This window comes from Pithys albifrons, chromosome 5 (assembly GCF_047495875.1).
Source record: "Pithys albifrons albifrons isolate INPA30051 chromosome 5, PitAlb_v1, whole genome shotgun sequence".
In the NCBI taxonomy this organism is placed as follows: Eukaryota; Metazoa; Chordata; class Aves; order Passeriformes; family Thamnophilidae; genus Pithys; species Pithys albifrons.
In genome coordinates this window covers 70,078,823-70,091,712 of record NC_092462.1, presented here as the reverse complement: position 1 = coordinate 70,091,712, position 12,890 = coordinate 70,078,823, and positions in this window count along the sequence as shown.

Here is a 12,890-nt window from a genome sequence, read left to right as displayed (position 1 = left end):
AAAGGAAGTTGTTGCTCTCAGGTGGTAAAACAAGACCTGTACCTACAGCCCCCATCTTTACCCAGCCTGTCTGGGAACACAGGTGGGAACACAGAAGCTGCTGTGGCCTGAGATTTCTAGGATTTCAAGACAAAAATCTCTTCATCTCACCTTCATCCCTACACATGAGGAATATCAAACCGTGTCATTTGCAAAGACATTTGCTGTCGAAGAAAAGCGGCGATGAAGTGATTCACCACCACACTTGTGCGAGAGCCATCTGAAACATCCCATTTTTTCATCTCCAATTCTGCAGATCCCCGCTATCATCCATCAGAGGCTGCAGTAACTAATTCGATGAGGTTGGGTTTTTTTTTGTTTTCCACTCTAGTCTTTTAATACTTTTCAACCTTGCTTAAGGCAAGGTCTGTGTATCTGCTTACCTGACGTTGTTTATCTGACATTTGATGCTGCTTCCCCTGAGGTTCATCTGACCCAGCCTCCAGGCTTCTCACAGCCATGTGGATATTTGAGCCAGATGCTCTGGGCTTCCTTGGACAGCAGAGAATTAGGCATGTTAAAGGTAGGATTTATGCTCTTTCATGCAGCAGAGTCTGCAGCAGGGTGAGAAGGCCTATAAGTAGGAGCCCCACAATTATAAGTGATTGTACCAAATATCTCCTAAAATCAATGGGGACATTTGAAATTAGTTTTATAGTATCCTTCATTAGTGGCTATGGTAAACACATTTGTCAATATGACCACAGCAAGTGCAGTTACTGCTGGGAGACGTTACTCCAGCAAGTGCTCTGGGAGAATTGTCCCACTCAAAATAAAAGCCACAGAAAACATGTTTTCATATAAAGATTGAGCCTGGCCCCTATTGCCATAGCAGTAGTGAGTGTCCTTAGTGCTTGCAGTTCATTACGGAACAGAAAATTAGGGTAGTAAGTGAAGTCACTTCATCCTTGCACCCGTTAATGCTTTACTTTCTCTCTAATGCTTTTAAAATAGTAAACTTCAGAGCAGTAAGTATTTAATAGTGATAGAAGTGCATTTCCATTCTGGGGAGGGAAATAAAGCATAATGATTGAGGATGTTTATTCTAACATATTTGTGGCTTTTGCTGGATAGGATGCCTCTGTGAAAGAAAACCACATGCAAACAGAAAAGTTCAAGCCCCTAATTAAACCAGTCATAATCTGACAAGGGGTTAAAACACCAAAGGCCAGACAGACATCCCTGAAGTCCTACTGGCAAAGCTTGCTGTCTTTTGCCTTGGTTTTGGCAGTGCCAGAAAACGTCCAGACAAATGAATTGGAACCACTTTCAGGGCAGAACCACAGTGTCATTCAGCTGCTCCAGCACCTGTCATGCTGGAGGAGCAGCAGCACTACCACAGAGATGTCACCTTGCCTTGGCTCTGCAGCACTGGCTGCTCTGCTCCAAGTTTTAAACACTGCTCAAGACCTAAAAAGGTAATTCTTTATAAAAACTGACTTTATGGCTAAGAAAGGGCTCACTGGTCTCTAGAAAAAAGTCTGTAAAGGGGCATTTAAACAACTAGTCTCTCTTCCACACTAATATTTCCCACAGGTTTTGGAAAAATCTGGCTTTCTGCTATCATTCTCAGCACGCAGACTCCTGGCCAGTTAAGTCAGCTCAAAATAAAAATGGCTTGGGTTGACCTCAGGTTGCATCCCAGAGAAGGAAAGATCTTGGCTCAGCTCGGATTGCCATGAAGCGTGCACTGCAGGCAGCACCTGAGAGATGGAATTGCTGTTTGGAGAGAAGGGATAATGGGCAAAAAGGGAATATGGCAGGGAAAGAGCAATGCTGGTGGAGGACATGGTGCTGCAGCACTGCTGAGGGGAAAGGAAAAGCCAGAAAAAGCCCTGGTCCCTCTCGCAGACTTGGTGCTGCAATGCAGGGCAGGAATGGGAAGCCTTGTGATACATTACAAGAGGCTCTGTAACCTTCTTTTCTGTCTGCAAGGCAGAGAGCTCTCAGCAAAGCAATGTGAACTGCTGCCACAGTCAGATGCTCCCAGAGTACCACAGTCCACCCTAAGGTGTTCACCATGTTCCTGTAGAACTACTGTTCCACAGCTGTCACCTCATGGAGATCACTTGTTACTATGCAAAGCTTAAATATAATACTCTAGCAAGGTGAATGATAGGTTTTTTGTTTTTTGTTTTTTTTTATAACAAACAATGTAAAAATAACAAAATACGTTTCTGCTTCTGTTTGAAAACACAGCATGCTTCCCACAAATTATTTTGGTAGTTTCTCATCAGCACACCTCTAGAAAGCAAAGACTAAACCTGCAGTATGTCCTTTTGGTCTGGCCACAGAGCTGTACTTGTACTGTTGATTCACTGCAGCAGTATCTAAAGACCCAGGAGCTCATGGCCTTTAGCCACTGTCTCTCAGCAACAGACCTTGTAGCAGAAACAGTGTTCAGGAACAACACACACTCCAAAGATGCTTTCTTTTCCCCAACAAAAATATAAACGAAAGGTAAACAAAAATAGAAAGAATAGACAATGCAAATTTAAGTCAAAGTAAAGACATGCACAACACACCAAGCATCCAAAGCATGGAGAAGGTCCAAAGATGCCTCCAAGCAATTCTGCCACTGGGTTTTCAGGTTACATGCTTTTGCAGGAAGAATTCTCTGTAAATCTACTACAGCATCAAAACCACACTAATTCTGCTTCTCAGTCTGAAATGCCACATCTTAAGCAAGTCACTTGGCAGCAGTGAGAAGGGTAGAACGGGCATGTGTTGGCTCAGGGCACTCTGTTTTGAACTGGCTCACCAGCCTAGCTGCCAAATAACGCTCCTCTCTGTCTTCAGAGCTGATTTATCCTGGCCCAGGCGCCTCTTCTGTTCTCTGGCACAACTCCAGTGCTATTAGTGAGTGAGTGTGATTTAACATTTGTACATTTCTAGAAAGAACAGCTTTATTTCAGCTGTCAGAATAAGACATGCTCCACACACAGCAAGTGCTGGTGGTCTCACTGCAGCAGAGAGACTGGCAGGTGAGTTTACCCTCCGAATGGGGGTCCTGAAAGCACTGCTGAGCCCTCAACTTCAAATGCTCATCCTGCCTCCTGCTTCTGTATGATTATGGCAAGACATGGGCACTCTCTGGTCCTTGATGTAATATCTTCCCAGATTTACAGAGAAAAAGTGGAAGGAAGCACTTTTTCCCTGAGCTGTTGAACTAAAATAATCTGATTTAACAATGACTTGGAATGGTTTGTTTTGATGAGTAGCCCTCTAAAGTAAACCTGATCCTGAGAATGGGGGAAATGAAAGAAATGAAGATGGTTTGGACCTGCACAGCAGACGCTCTGATCATGCATGATTACACATCTGACCATGTGATGACAGAGAGAAGCAAATAGACATCACATGTGGTGGGTCCCAGATAACAGAGACATTTATTGGGGCAAATCTTTGAGAAAATAGCCTTGTTTCTGGAGAAGAAGGATCAGTTATAGGGTTTCTATGCTTGGTGTATGAGATATGTCAATACTGCCCAGTGCAGCACCAATTATGCCACACATTCAGAGCTTGTCCTTCCCCTCTGGGCACCAGTGAGCAGCCTCTTGTCTCCACAGTATGAAAATAGGACTATTTTGATCTGTCCCTGACACAGCCTCCATCCTGCCTGTTCTTTTTCAAGCTTTTTGTTTTCTCCTCCTCTGATTCCTATTATGGCACAGTAAAACGATGTGTTGCAGAGAGCATGCTTTATGTAATTTGTTATGCTGTTCAGAGAAGTAAAAGAAACTCTTCAGTGACACATCCTCAGCAGATCCTGAAAACCCTGCATAAACTCTTGACACGACCAGGCACTATTTATTCACAACATAACACAAAGCAGAACCCGTCTGTCTGTGGCACATATTGTCAAAAGATGCTCTTCACGCTTTCTACAGTGGAGAAAAGTATTGATGGGTTCTGCTAACTGCTCTTGCATCTGTCAGGCTATGCTAAATCAGCACTTTCCTCCTCATTAGTCCTTTGGGCTTACAGAAAGCAGAGAAAACGCAACACATGTCAACAGAAACAGACATACTTGGGTGTGTCTGCTTGGCTGGAGGTCAATGGTCACCCTTCAAGGTCTCACATAAGCAAAAATTTCCCTCTTCCCACAGCAAAGCCACAGACTTTGATCTCATGGCAGCTCCTGAGATCTGGAGAAGTGACTGCAGTTCAGCAGTTGTAGCACTGCTGCTCAGTTGTGCATTTTATATGTTATGCCCAGATCAAGTTAATTTAGGACTTCTGCTCAGTTTCCCAGATCTTACCACTGTCTAAAAAGAAGTCCTTCCAGCCCTGCAGCAGAGCTAATAAGCACTTTCCTCTTCTACAACAGCTACATCAGTCTGCCAGTGTTTGTGCCAGGCACCTGTAGCCTTAGTGCCGTTCTCCTTTTTATCCTTTCACTGTCTGTGACAGCTCAGCCATACAGCAAGTTGCCCTTCTGGTGCTCCCACTAAGGAAGTACATTTTGTCGTGGCTCTCTGGCTCATCTGGAATAGAGCCCAAGTAGCAGTGCTGCTCTGGGAAGCTGCAGAGAGGAACAGACAGGGAGTTTCCCTCAGTCACAACCTCTCTAGACTCTTCCATTTCACTGTTCTAATCCCTGTGCATCTGGTTTACCTCAAGAAAAGCTGCTGTGAGGATTACAGTGTGGTTTCCTCACCAGGGTGGTGCTTTTTATCAGTTCACAACAGGCTGAATCACTGAAGACACTGGTTTTGCATTGCAAAGTTAGAACCCTAAATTAGCTGTATTTTGTGTGTCTGGTCATGGGCAAGAATGAACAGAGGCTTGGCTTGACTTAGCTGCAAGATACAAATGTATCTCATTTAAACCTACACAGGACAGGATGAGGGTCAAGCCAAGGGATTGCTTGAGAGAATTTGACATGAGTGTGCATGGAACCTGATGGGCTGCGTCTGTGGTGTTGAGAACTGGCTGTTGTCCTTGTAAGGCACTCTCTGTCACCTCTGAATGGTCATGGAAGTTGGTGGAAGACCCCAACTACTGAAAAAGGGCAAATGCCAAACACATTTTCAAAAAAGGCCCAGTGTTCAGACAGAAAACAGGTGGTGCAGTCTTACTTTGGAAAAAGAGTGGCCCCTGTACTCCTGTCCCTCCGTCCACCTGAAGGAGAAGGTGATGAGAAAGACGTTTGGATTTAACAAGCGTAAACTGTGACTGATGAACTTGATTTCCTTCTATGATAAAAATGACTGGATTTGGGGATGAGGCAAGAAAAGCAGAAGCCACTTTGAATTTAGCAAGCTTTCAACAGTGTCTCCAACAATATTCTTGCATCCAGGTTAGAATGTTATGGTCTGGAGGGGTGGGCACTGAGACGGTTAAAAACCTGGCTGGATGATCCAGCTCAGGGGGCAGTGAATACTCCTCCAGGCTGTGCAGCAGTGCAGGGGTCTATATGGGACCTGGTCGGTTTAACATCTTTATCCATGATCTGGAAGAGGTGATAGAGTGCACTCCCACCAAGCCTGCAGCTGACACCAGGTTGGGAGGACCAGACCACATGCTTGACGGCAAGGCTGGAGGAAAGCGATGACAGAAATCTTATGAAATTCAACAAGGACAGATCAAAATCCCTGGACTGGGTGTCCTGGTTAAGCAACCAGGACCACTGTGTGGGTGTGACCAAAGCTCTGTATTCTACACCCTCTATATAATCTCTCAGAAGCTGTTAACAATGGACCATTTGCAGCAGCTGCTCAGGGCACACCCGACCCCTCAGGATGTAAGCTGAATATGAAAGAAGCCTGTGGGATAGGAGCTGTGATGACTCCCCTCCAGGGAGGCATCAGCACCTTCATATCCAGCCTGAGGGGTCATGCCATCAACGATTCCAAAAATACCCCGTGACTCACAGAGTTATATCACCCATTGTGGAACTCCCTACCTGGGGGAAGTACGGGGTGCTCCCACCTGAACCAGAGGCCATATAATCTTGGGGGTTTGGGACTTCTGGTACTACTCGTTGTATCCAGAGGAGGAGCAGAACCTTGACAGGAGGAGACCACCACTCTTGACCAGACTGTGACCATCATCTACACCAACAGTTTTTTCACTTCCTTTTACTTTGGACTTGGGGGAACCATGTGGGTCTCAGCACAGAGGCCAAAAAACACCATTGTGTTTGTGCCCCAGGATGCTGGGTTATACTTCTGGGTTTTGTGGGTTAGAACCGACTTCTCTTTGTGTCATTGCATTTATTGTAATATTGTTATTAAATTGTAACCCTGACTTATAATCTCTTTCATGTTGGGTTCGTTTCTCCTGCTGGTTTACCTTTAAACCAGCACACTGGGAAGGAAGAACACCTGGCAAATATACAAGATGGGGAATGGCTGGGTGGTGAGCAGCTCTGCTGATAAGGACGTGAGAACATGGTAGACAGCAAGCTGTACATGAGCCAGCAGTGTGCTTTGGAACTAAAGAAGTCCAAAAAGCAGCCTGGGCCTTGGCTGTATTAACAAGATCATAGGCAGTACATTGACTATTCCTCTCCCTAGAGCTTTAAATGAGACATCTGGAGGGGTCACCAGGATGGTTGGGGACTACAACACATGTACCGTAAGGAGAGACTGAGGAGACTGGAAACTTGTCCAGCCTGAAGCAGAGATTCCTAGGAGATTGGACGGCATCTCTCCAGCACCAGATTATCGAGAAGAAAGAGCCAGGCTCCTCACTGGGGTCCATGGTGGGAGGATGAAGAGACAACAGGCATCAGCTGAAACACAAGAGGTTCTGATCAGATATACAGAAAAAATTCTCTCTGGGCAACACTCAAGCAGTGGAGCAGTTTGCCCAGGGAGGTTGTGCAAACTCCATCCTTCAAGATTTTCAAGCCCTGACTGGATAACATCTTGAGCAACTTGTTCTGACCTTGAAGCCGATCCTACTTTGAGGAGAAGATTGGAGATGAGACTTTCTGAAATCCATTCTAACCCAAATTACCATATCATTCTAATGTATGTAATTTATCTGCAGAGTAGTTTATCTACAAATTGTAGACAAGGTGCCTTGAAAGTTTATTTAAGTGATAAATAATGCACAAAAAAGTGTGTGGTCTGTGGTGCGTACACACTTACCTTTCAACAATCCTTTTTATAAGTCCCTACTTCAGATATACCAAAGGTTACAGTGGATATGCTAAGTAAACAGGTTGATCTAAACCACAGTGTTGAAATTTAATCCAGCAGGTGGTAAGTGCTTATATACTTATTATGAAGAAATCTACTAATTTGCCTAAACAAAATTCAGGAACAAAATGACAAATCATATCAGTGAGTTTTACTGGATTTTCAAGATAACTGCTATAGGAACTCTACAGGAATTAGTAATGTTCTAGAATAAACCCAGAAAATTCACTTAAGTTCCAAAGAAAGCTTGCTAAACAAGACTACAGACTGTTCCTTTTGCTTGATGTTTCAGATTGATTCAGTTTCTATTTTAATCTGGACATTTCCAGGAAGGGCTGGGGCAAGGGAGAATGAAGGATGAGAAAGAAGCCAGCAAAGTCTTCCTTTTGGTTCAGGCTGATGTGATAGTATTTAATATTCCTGAGAAGGGGCAGACCAGAAACAGTCTTGTGGCCAAGGTACATCTCCTGGCCAGCTAAGCCACAGAGGAAGAGCTGTGACAACCTTCCAAGTCTGTTTGTCACAGTGAGCTGGATGCTTTTCTCCTCTCAGACTGCTTCGTTCCATGTGCTCTTCTCTTAGATTTCTTAGAAAAACTCTGAGACATCTACAATCTCATAAAATGATTTAAGGTTATACTTTTTCTCTGTTACTAATGCCTTGTGGCATTAGGTAATTGCTTAATTGAGCATTTAGAGAAACATTAATATATTTTTCTCTGAAAATGTATTAGTTATATATTACAATCTCTGCTGTTAAGGCTCTGTACAATTATTAATAAACTCAAAACACTGTGAACTGCATGAAAATATTTTCTTCTAGGAAAAAGAAACTCAGAAGAACACAAATGATACCTGGTCCATCATCATTATAAATTATGTATTTGTACTGATCCTTCTTTACTCAGACAGTCCTAAGCCTGTCTGCACCAGTTAAAATGGGAAGTATGAATATTTCTATCCTGTTTCCCATTAATTCACAAAGCCAACTTAGATGGTTGAAGAAAAACAAATTGCTTTGCATCCACCCTTTTGAACAGTGACTTCTCCACCACACAATGCATTACTTTTCTCCAGAGCAGCACACCATGTGTAACATTGTTCCTTCCACCTAAATTGTATGTAGGATTGCACTGATCCCTTGCATTCCCCTGCAGTGAGAAAGGCACTACACCTACAAGCACTAATTTGTTTTTAAAGTTACTGGGAAGAATACATTGAAGATTTTAATGAGATTTTCTTTTCAATATAGCAGGCAGTGCTGAAAATGCATGTGGGCTTAAACAGGTACTAAGGTACATAAAACAGTAAAGACATTAAGGCAAAGCCAACAAAGAGATGCAGAAATCTTACACAATTAATCACCTGAAATGGTTTGTGGAGATTATAACAGCTGGATAATCAGGGGTTGGGAGGTAAAAATAATAAGTATATAAAAACTGATACTGTGTTGGTTGAAAGCTCCACCTACCCCAGCAGTTTCTGACAGGGGTTGATAGAATGTGAGTGGGAAAACAGACCAGGGCAAACATGTTCTGTACTGCCCCAAAATACCTTCTCAGCTCCACTGACTTACAAGTCAGGAACTTGCTGAGTTAGATCAAGAGTCTTTGATGATTCTTTATTTGCTATGTAAGACTATGCAAAGTTTTGGTATTCCCTCTATCCTGAAGCAAAAACATCTTCTAGTTAAACTATGGACTGTATGAAGCATTATCTCATCTTAATATTTTTGAGCCTTGCAAGATCTGCTTTCATCTGCTGTACCTCAGGTCTTGTGTCTGATAAGTTAGTGAACAGTCTTGATTCTTGGTCCTTATTTGGACCGCTGAAGATTCTACATAGACTGTGATATTATTCCCCCTCCACTGCAGACTGAAGAGACCCAACGGAGTTGATCATAACCCATCTGGAATCCTTCCTACAATTTCTGATAATTCTATTATTTTTTTAATCTCTTCTAGTTCTATTATTTTTGACATAGGGATACTAGAACTGCACATGCACTTAAAGATGCAGGTGCAACAGGGATTTATACTTTTCCTCTTCTTCTCTATTTCTCTCTTACTGAATTTTAACAATAGTCTTAACAGTTTTTACTTTCCATTTTGACCACTGTTGAGCCCTGAGTTGACGTTTTTTCCAGAATCACCTCTCATAACCTCAAGGCCTTTTTCCTCAGTGGTAAAGGTCAACTCAGAGTTTCTCAGTATAAACGTAAAGTCAGGATTGTCTTCTTGTCATGTTATCCTTTCATATTTATCTGATTTTAATTCCACCTGCCATTTTCCCACTGACTCTACTAGTAACATAAAACCATTCCCAGTTTTCCTCAGTTAGCCCTATCCTGAATAACTGATTTTCATCATCATGTTTTGTAAGTCACCATTCACCCCATTCCTATAGTTGTTTGTTCACATTTCACAACCATTAGCAGCCTATTTTTTTTTTAACTTTCTTTTAGGAGGAATTGATACTAATTTCTTTTGGAAATCACCATAGATGGTTAATTGAATCTTCATGAGCTTGTTGACTTCTTCAAAGAAAGCTTTTCTGTGACACTAACTTGCTTTAAAAAAGCTTTAATGACTTCCCCTAATGTGTCATTTTCTCTTTGTGTCCACTAAATATTTTCTGATCTTTAGCATAACTTCTACTTATTTGTTTAGCAAGGACATGGGCTACCAGGTCTGCAGACTCCACAACCTTCTCTGAAATCCTTTAAAAAAATCTGGTGTCACATAAGCAACTCTCCAGACTCTCCTGATGTATGGGTAGCTTTAAGGGAGAAATTAGGGACAGCTGTTCATACCTGAACCACTTTGTCTCTGAGCTGTTTGAAAACTCCTGGTTGAACATCCTCTGGTCTCAGCAGTTGGCTGCTGCTCACTTTGTTAATGTGTTCCTTCTTCTTTCATACTTGCACTTTATTCTGAGATGTGGTTTCCCAATTATTCCCCTTAAAGAAGCTTCCCAGAATGGGAATTACTCACATTCATCCCTCCCATTCACAAATGCAAAAATAAACCTTGCTTTATTCTTCTCCAGATGTTTCTTCTATATATTAAACCATCTATTTGCCTTACAGAGCAGTCAAACTCCAGCAGGCTCTCAGATTTATTCCAGGAAAACCTTGCTATTATTTTTTATATCTTTTGAAAGCTGACCCTGAAACCTCCTTCTGGCCCTTTATCATGATTTTGTATTCAATCCATCAGAGGTTACAGTCCCTTCTTTTAGGCCCCTTTTAATGGAAGGTGTATCTGGTTTTATATTGCCTCTCTTTTCTTCTCTTTTTTGAAAAGAAAGCAGAATACTACTGATTTTCTTTTTCGTGGTGTTACAAGAGTGTTGAATGCAAGGATGCCACAGTTATTAGTACAGAGTGGTTCTTTGTCAATAATATTATGACACTTTTTAGGACCAAATCAGGGATTGCTTTTCTTCTTCTGGCTTCCCAACTAGCAGTCATGGACAGGTTTGCAATTTAGTGCAATTAGATATTAAAACTTCCTCCTCCTATGACATTTACCCAACTTAATTTGAGTTACTTATGGTTGTGTTTCCAGTCAGATTTTTAGTTCCCTGCTTTGTTAGCTGGGCTGGTGATGCAGTCCTAGTACTGCATTTTTCCTATTTATTTCTAGGACTTCAATTCACTGAGACCTTGTCTTACTTATTGGCAGAATTAACTGCTAATTGGAAGATCCTCTAAGCTTTCTTTAAAATACAACATCACTGATCCACTGACACGCCTCACTCTGCCTTTGTATTTTACATCTCAGCAATACAATACATATAAAAATTGACTGTTCACTTTTCCTATCAGCTTTCAAAACATGTGGCTCTCTTCCCACTGAGATTAATACTGTTGTGGCTTCTACCTCAGTTTACAAGATGGGCAGGTCATGGATTCATGTGCCGTTCATGGCCAGGGGGTATATTCATTACTGTACAATTATTCCAGTACTTGTCCTCTGTTAGCATAGCTGGGCTGTGTGGGTTTCTACAGTGGGGTCTTATCTCCATTACTTTGTCCTTAACTGTTTCTAGAAGGTATTTCAACTTCTTTCTGCTGGCACAAAGCATTTTTCATTGCCAGTAACAGAATAAGTCACCTTTCAGGTAGGAGAGCAGGATTGGACGTAAAAATGACAAATATGCATGTGGTTTTGCCTTTGACCTCCATGCAAATTGGGCAGGTTCCACCTTAGACAGGTGACTAAAGCCGTCATAAACATTATTGAAGGTATAAAATTTATGTGTAATCACAGTAGAAACCTCTTTTATTTTTAACTACTATGGAAAACAGCATGTATTTTTAGCAACAAACACATAGTTACAAGAGCACTCTGTTGAGAAAATGTTTGTCTGTGAACTACAGCAGGAATGCCTAAGAAATTATTCTGTAGTACAACAGCAGTGTCACTATTCTGTAATGCATTCAACAACCAGAATAAACATTAAAGCCTAACACAGCTTAATAAAACCATTAGAGCTGTGCCACGGATGAGCCATTTACATAAATGGAACATCCTTTTAAAGCAATGACTTATCTTTCTCCACCCATCAGAGCAGGACTGCTGGAACATGGGAAGCAGCACAGTTCATGATTCAAACCCTTGAAAATTGCTAAATTGATGATTGCAACTGAAAATGTTATTCTGGTATGAATCTAATTACACTCAGAACTGAGGTCTCTCAGGTGTCTGAGTCAGCAGTGCTCCTATCCAATGACAAAAACTGAAAGGCATCCAGGGGCCCAGTTTACCTACAGAAGGAACATAGAATCATAGATTCATAATCAATTGGGTTAGAAAAGACCTCCCAGATCATCAAGTCCAACCCTTGGTCTGACTCCAGTCCATTTACCAGATCATGGCACTCAGTGCCACGTCCAAACTCAGTTTAAAAACCTCCAGGGATGGGGAATCCACCACCTCTCTGGGCAGGTCATTCCAGTGCCTGATTACTTTCTCTGGAAAGAATTTTTTTCTGATATCCAACTTAAATTTCCCCTGGCAGAGCTTAAGTCCATGCCCCCTTGTCCTATTGCTGAGTGCCTGGGAGAAGAGACCAACCCCCAAGAAGCACCAAGTTCATATCCATAATGCTCAGAGATGGTGGGAACTGTTCTCATACACTGATGAGATGCTGCTTCTTTGCCTTCCTACCCTTCCAGCACTGCCCAGGGGCGTGAGGTCCCTGCACACTGCCATGTGTACCTCCCGTGCCCAAACCACAGACCATCACAGAGGAGCAGGACATGTTTCAGAGCCCACACCATGTGGCAGGAGCAGGAGCAGAGTCCACACCTCTGCCAGCTCCCAAATTCAAACATATTGTCTGCCACGAAGCATTACACTCATTGTCAAAGCTGCCATAGTAACATACTTTCAGCAGCAAATACAGCAGTTGACAACTGATTGGAACCTATTCCCGTCACTTCACTCTCCTGGAAATGAATGAGCATGTTCTGAAATGCTTTCTGCTATTTCTTTCCTTCCCCCCTCCTCGTCCCAGAAATGCCAGATTATCTCTTACAATGATGGTTTTTTATCTTAGATTTATTAAGGTTTTATTTCTGATCCACTGAGATCACTCCTGCATTTAAAAAAAATAAATTAATATAATGCATCTTTATTGCAGCTGCTCTTCAAGGCTGCTTGCAAAGCCTGGTTGTCACCCAGACGAAGTCCGT